The sequence below is a fragment of the Rhea pennata genome, chromosome 1 (assembly GCF_028389875.1).
Source record: "Rhea pennata isolate bPtePen1 chromosome 1, bPtePen1.pri, whole genome shotgun sequence".
In the NCBI taxonomy this organism is placed as follows: domain Eukaryota; kingdom Metazoa; phylum Chordata; class Aves; order Rheiformes; family Rheidae; genus Rhea; species Rhea pennata.
In genome coordinates, this window is record NC_084663.1 from 83063987 (window position 1) to 83071216 (window position 7230).

The following is a 7230-nucleotide window of genomic DNA, read 5'->3' on the forward strand; positions in this document are numbered from 1 at the left end:
TAGCAATTTACTGCTGAAGAAAGGAGTCAGGCTGACAGACTTACTGACTCCAGCCTGGAAGCCTCTTAAACCAGATGACTTAGGTAGTACAGAATTAGGTTTATATTTGTTTAACTGTTCCTTGAGTTCCCTTGTGCGGTGAAGGCTGCACTTGGACTTGTGAGTTCATTATTGCCTCCTGGGCAATTTCCTTCCTCGACAATATTTCCTTCTTGGGCTTCTGACTGCACACCATTCTCAAGAATGACAAGTATATTGTGTTTGCAGCAATTAGTCATTAAGCATGTTGCTGCAACCATCTTTTCACTTAATATAACTCGTTGACTAGCCACCATTTGCTAGCAAATTCTAGTAACTATGGGCCTTGATTACACTTCATCCAGTTTCTCAGAGATTAATTCAACACTCTCTAAGAGACAGAGAAATCTTTCCATCAACTTTAAAAAGCATTAGGTTGGGCTATCTTCTTAGGGTTCATGTTTTATCACAATATTCTAAGTTTGTCACTTGCAAACTTTTTATCTGAGTCACACCTGAAGCTAAAGACTCCTGTAAAAATGCCTGTAAATTATATTTTAATTTTATCTCAGTCTATAAATATTTGACACCAGTGTATCATTAGAAGAGAATCAAGCCCCAGACACCAGAAGGTTTTAGGATTATGTTGATGCAGGTCAAAGATGACCTTCAAGGACTAATTAAATGATGGCATAGTAGTATGCGGGGATTAGAACTATGCTGGATCTTTAAAAAGAGATTGCCTTAGCCTTGCAGTATCTTACACATTCAAATTGTTAAATTGCTATTTAAGATTTCACAGACAGAGAGCCAGTGTTGACAGAGAGTTGGTGAAGAGCAGGATGGTATTAGCACTAGTGCTCATACTGGAATCAAGCGACAGTTTTGCTTAGCCTGTTCACCTCTTTCTCTGGTAGCATCACTTTTCCAAGTCTCTCTGTTTTTTTAACAAGGGCAGTAGAATGGAAGCCACATGCACTAGCTGATCTTGGAATTACAGGCATTTGCTTGTGTTCAGTTTCTCATATTTGCTTACTCCTACTCCACTTTTTCCTTTCAGGCCACTCTCTCTCCCTATCCTTCCTGCTCTTTCACATTCTTTACCCATATCTCTTTCCACTCTCATCAGCGTATCTCCACTTGTTTATGTTGTTGTTTATTTTAATGTGTTTTTATACAATATTTTTGGATTGCAGGAGCACCAACAGGCCAAACCAAGACTGCGTTTCCACTGTGCAATTTAAATGCACAGCAAGAGACCATTCCTGTCTTGAAGAATTTATAATCTGAGTGGACATAAAAAAGGAAGCAAACTAACTTTCCCAAAGTCAGTGGCAGACACAGAAATTAGTGCTTTAGTGCTCAACTTTGTCTCAACCTCATCCCCATCTATTACATCTGCTATTTCTCTTCCTCTCTTTCTGCGTGAAAGTACATATTTTGCTCCTGGCAACCCTGATATCTGCCCATGCAGGACTAAGTCCGAGATGGGTAGGCAAAGTTTTTTCATGATTATTGGGTGGTCATTGTCTTCCCATGCTTTTTCCCTAAATTTTGTCCCCAGAATTGAAGCTTTTCCTGGGATTTGCAGATAAATGTGCTATACTGTGTCTGAAACTCTATCTGCTTTTGCTCCAATACCTTGATATATATAGTGTATGTGCAGGGTTGAGCCTGTTCTCAAGTCTAAACTTGTCCACCACTTTTCAAGCATCCTCAAAAGCTTTCAGCGCTCTGGAGGACAGTCTGAATGCTTTTTGCTCCTTAAGATTGGTTCTAACTCCTTTATGTAAGGCAGATGAGGCATGGATAAAATGAAACAATACAGCCCCTATCATTCACGTATCTTGAGTTCAGCTTGCTTAAGCACAGAGTAGAAACTTTTGAGTCCTTGCTACAACCAGCAGTATGGATAGAAAGTCCCTGAGCTTGGCTTGTTTAACCCTGCTCCCTACCTCTCAGTATAGCTGTAACTCCAGGCCTCCTTCCACCTACTGCAGCAACAGAAACTAACTGATTTGTAGAATAATGAATTAAAAAATGTATTTCACTTTGAGAACAAGGGATAACATTTTCTTCACCTCTTCCCCTTTGTGTTTGCCACCTTAACTACCTCAGCTTTTGGAGGGACCTCTGCCGGGACTATTTCCAAGAGTTCATACTCTGGAATAACTAGGGAGCTCTATGTAGAGAAACATCTTTATAAGACCGATCCTGAGAGATTTTCCACTCTCCCTCCTCCTTTTTCCTAAATATTCGCCTTCCTGGATCTAAATATAATGTATGCTCGAAAGACAAATCACTTTTTAACATTCACCAAGTCAAACGCAGTATTTTTAGTCACTTGAACTATATGTCTTTTTAATGGTCCTTTTTTGGCTCTGAGACAAGGATTTTAAATTTATGATCAATATTTTTGTCAAAGTCTGTCTGGGCTGTATTAGCATTTAGAAAAAAAGAAATAAAAAGAAAGAAAGAAAGAAAAAAGAAAAGAACCCCTAAATGCAGAGCACGGGCTTATTTGAGTGGCAAACAGAAGGCATAAAATTAAGGAAGAATTGCTATGGACTGTTTCTTCTCCACAGAAAATCCTGAGATTGAAGACATTTTAACAAGACAAATGCTGCTGCTGTTTGATTATAGATCTTACTGTCAGTAAATTTACTCCATAGGTCTCTTTAGCAATTATCTCCAGTTCTGTGGATTTATATTCTGATGCATATGTGTTGGAGATATTCATTCAGCTTTCAGAAGGATAGTCCGTAGCTTTAAGCCTTTAATATCACATACAATGTGTTTCTTATTTCCCTATGGCACTCTGCTTGCATCTGCTTGGTACGTAGAATGTACGTACCAGCCACATTTCAGTGGACTGTTTGTCTCCCAGTGATGGAGAACGTGGTTCATAATACAGAGACATGTAAGCATTCATGATGCTTTTCTTTTGAAAGCATGTGCCTAGTGTTCAATACAGTCAATACTTTCAGGGAAAATAACAAGATTGAATAGTCTTCTGTACCCAAGAAGAAGGAAAAATATTGGCGTGTTTGTGCTTGTAAAAACTTCACATTTAAGGTTCATAGAAAATTGACTTGAAATTTATCCTCCCAAGGCAACAATGAGGATTTTTTACAGAGAATGTTGGTTATATTTTCTACTTTCTTTGGTTGGGAAAAAAATCTTGGACCTGTCTCAGTGGCTACAGTATCAGTACAGCTCTGCTCCACAACATTGTGGTTTACTGAAGGCTGCAGCAGGCAAGTAGGACAGTATGAGGAGAGAAATGCTACAGGAATGTTTGTGAGAGAAATCCTCCTGTTCTTAAATTTTTCTGAACACTGTACAGATGCCTAAATGTCCCTTTTCCCCACACAATTCACTAAAAAAAATGAGCATATGCTGCTGGAAAGACATATACCACTCCATACCCCAGGGTGAATGCACCAAAACCTAATTAAGCTCTGTGAGCCTCTACAGGACCTCTCCCTCTAGTTTAGCTCTAGAGTTGAGTCTAATCTATATTTTCTGAGTACACCTAGGTGAGGCTCCATACACAGAAACCAGAGAAGAAGTTTCTTTCCTTACCTCAGTGCTGGGCACTTTCATGAAATGATGATCCAGGCTCAAATCCCTCTTCAGCCAGGGTAGTCGTGTATTCACATCTCTAAAGCAGATGGTGAATACTCAGGTGACCAGTTTCGAAAGCAGAGACCAAGACAATCTCTTTCCCACAGATATCTCAGTGATGGGATGTTCTGGTAAAAGATGGAAAACATAGCTCAATCCCCTGGTCTACAGCAGGCAAAGAGGGAACTGCATCTGAACTAGCACAGGCTATTCCTCATACACAAGGCTGTATTTTGTAAACAAGAGCAGTCTTAGTTCAAACAATAAGCTCCAGAAGAGGGTTCACATACTAAACAGTGATGGATGCTTCTCTGACAGATCCTGAAGTATGCCATCTCCCATTTACTATTGACTATTGAGATGTTTCCTTATTTTTTTTTTTTTTTTTGGGGGGGGGGGATGCCATGCTTTGAGATGTCCGATTCTTCACGTGTATTGTTTTCTGGACACCTCACTTGATCAAGGACTCTGAATTTCATTGCATACTTTGAATGCCTAACAGCTATGAATCCTTTTATGTATGTAGCACAGAAAGCTTTCATGTGCCTTGGTAGACCTGCTGGAAGAAATCCACAGAGTTGTCAGGATAGCTGTTGTTCCCTTCTCAGCAGTTTCCAGTTTGTAAAAGAGACACTGGGTCTGTATTCTGCTGCTTCTAAAAGGAAGACATTTAGTGAGATAGAGTTTCAGACACATTAAGCCATAATGCTTCATTAAAGTTGTGAATGTCACTTCACATCCACTGAGAACCTGCCATAGCTTTAGTCTTTTTTGTGGCTTATTTATGTTACTCAGAGATGATACATTCGCAATATAGTGCTTTGTTAATGGGAAAGATTGCAGTGTTTTAGTAACTCAGATCCTTAGTAAGACATAACTATACCCATTTTGTCTCCCTACTTAAAATTTTGCATAGCAGGATGGAGCAGGAGGTGCCATCAAATGGACTCAGTGTCCCCTTTCACAAATAAAGTGTGTACAAAGTGTGTCAGCATTTCTACTGAGGCCCTTCTCCTGAAGGCCATTAATTAGCGCAGAGTGCAGACTTCAGTTCTCTTGCCAGGGTAGATGAAAATGGTTTTGGAAGACAGCCCAGACAGAGGAATTTGTCATAGGTTAGAACTGTTCCAGCTCTAAGAACCAAGTGTACAGCTTATGCAAATCACTTTGCTAAACACAGATTCTGTGTTAATTTTTTAAGGCTTTTTTTGACTAGCAGCAAGAACTCGCTTGCCAGATCCTGTCTGAAATCAAAAAGAAATGATTCCTTTTCTGCCCCCCTCCCCCCAAAGAAAAATGTTTCTAGTCTAAAACAGATCAAGAAAGAGCTGGGATGTAAGAATAAGGCAAATGTTCATAGGAAGTAGAAATAGCAAAGCCCAATGACATCACCACTCCATCTGCCTCAGGCCAGCAGATTCCTCAGCACAATGCGCTCCACAGAGCATTGAAGGCAAGGCTGGAGGAGGCACTGAGCAGGGGCCCAAAGAGCACTGATGAAGCAAGTCTACAAATTGCATGTCAGAGAGTTTTCTGGATAACTGGCACACACTGTTATCATCACCTTTAACAGAACTATTCACAGAGCATAAATCTGAATGTAGGTGGGTGTGTCACCTGTTTCAGATTATTAGTGTTGGATTTTGTCAACCATTAGCCAGCAACTTGGTGCTTTAAAGTTTTCCAGAGTAACACTAGAAATATTCTTGAAATCAGCAAGAAGGTAAAGTTTGGATGTGGATTACCCTGTTTCACAGTTTAAACTTAGCATAGAATTCCAAACCTGGGTACACACTTACATCAAAAATAAAATTCAGCTCCAGAAACAAAATTCATATACTTTTTCAATCATATTACTATTATGCCTCATTTTAAAAGTTCCTGGAGTTCAAATTGGCAGAAGGCTGCAGGCATTAGCAATTACTGATATTTAAATCAGTGCAGAGCATCAGATAGACTGACTCTATGACTGTTTAAAATAGAAAGTTTCTGTCACCCAGAACACAGATACTTCATTGGATTCACTTCATTCTGACATTTCTACTATGTCACTTTAAAAATTGCATTTGAACCACAAAGGGATTAATTTAACTTTGGATCTGCATGAAAACAAAATCACTGCATCTTTTATAAATATGAGGATTTAAGTGGGGAGTAGTTCTCCAAATATAGCAGGTGTTGAGATTTAGGGTTAAATTTCTGGGCCACCTATCAATAGGATGTAAGTGCCTATTAATTTACTTCAAACCATACAATAGAGAGACACATATCTAGCACAACACTTTCAATTTATTAAAAAATATATTTTAATTTTTGGGAGGCCAAGCTTTTACAATTCCATATGAGTTATACATAGTCTTGTATGCACTTTTTAAACTAAATATTTGTTATTTTCATAAAAATGTGAGATATATTAAACAAACATAGATGGTACGGTACTTAACACATTCTTCAAATTTTACGTTTCCTACAAGCTTGTGAATCTAATGAGTACAATGATTTCCAGTTGCAAGGTTAATATTTTAGACTCAAATGATTAAAAAAAAAAATCTTTGCTGCTGTGGCTCTCTATCCCTATGGTTCTTTATTTTTTAAACTCTTAGTTTGAAGTTTAGGAAAAGAGTTTGTTCAGTCAGAGTTTCCCAGACCTGTATCTGTTTCCTGCAACAACTCTGACTTGCTATGCAGGCTTAAGGAAATGCTTCCACCTTTCTTTACTGCTATTTTCCATCCCAGTCTTTGTCTGTCTTTTCCATTAAATCTCTATGACCTCCTGGGCAGATAACAATCTGTTTATACAGGACTTAGATAATACGGCTCAAGTCTCATATGGATCCTTACATGGTAACTGTAAAGCTAATCAATACTATCACTGTTCTTAATCTCTTTAGCCTCAGCACCAAGCTGTATACAAGATCTTTTAACTATCTAAGATTTTGTCTTCATCTCAGTAATGCTTCAGAGGCAGTTCCTGTCTTTAAACACTAGGCTCTCATTAAGAAACTGTAACAAGGTGCACTTGATTTTTATACAAATCAGGTATTTGTGCTGAGCTTGAACAAGGCACCAACTTTGCAAACATGGGTAGTTGCACAGATGTCAGTGGACTTACCTGCATCCCGAAAGCTAAGCCTGTACCTGCCTTATTTACAGCACTTGTATACCAGACTCACAACAGCCAGATAGATAGGTTTTGTAAGTGAGGAAAGATGTGAAAAACACTGGAGTATTTTTGAATTTGCTTATTTAGTCCAGGAAACAGCATGAGAGCAGCAATGAGTTGGGAAAAAATGAGGAGCAGCTGCCCTGGACCAAGAGCTTCTAGGGATGCTATCACAGAGGGTTAATAAGCTAGTCTCATTAAACTGAGCAGGACTCAAAACTGCAGGGAATTACTGAGGTCTGGGGAATTCCAGTCTCAGCCTGAGATGCACATGAGAAACTGTTCAGATCGTTCATTTGAGACCAATCTTACTTTTTTTCTGAGTCTCATAAGAGCAATATAAATCTATCTCACATTCTGTAACACAGGCAAAAAAAAATGTGTCACTGGTCTAACTGTGAATATTTGGTATGTTTATAGAT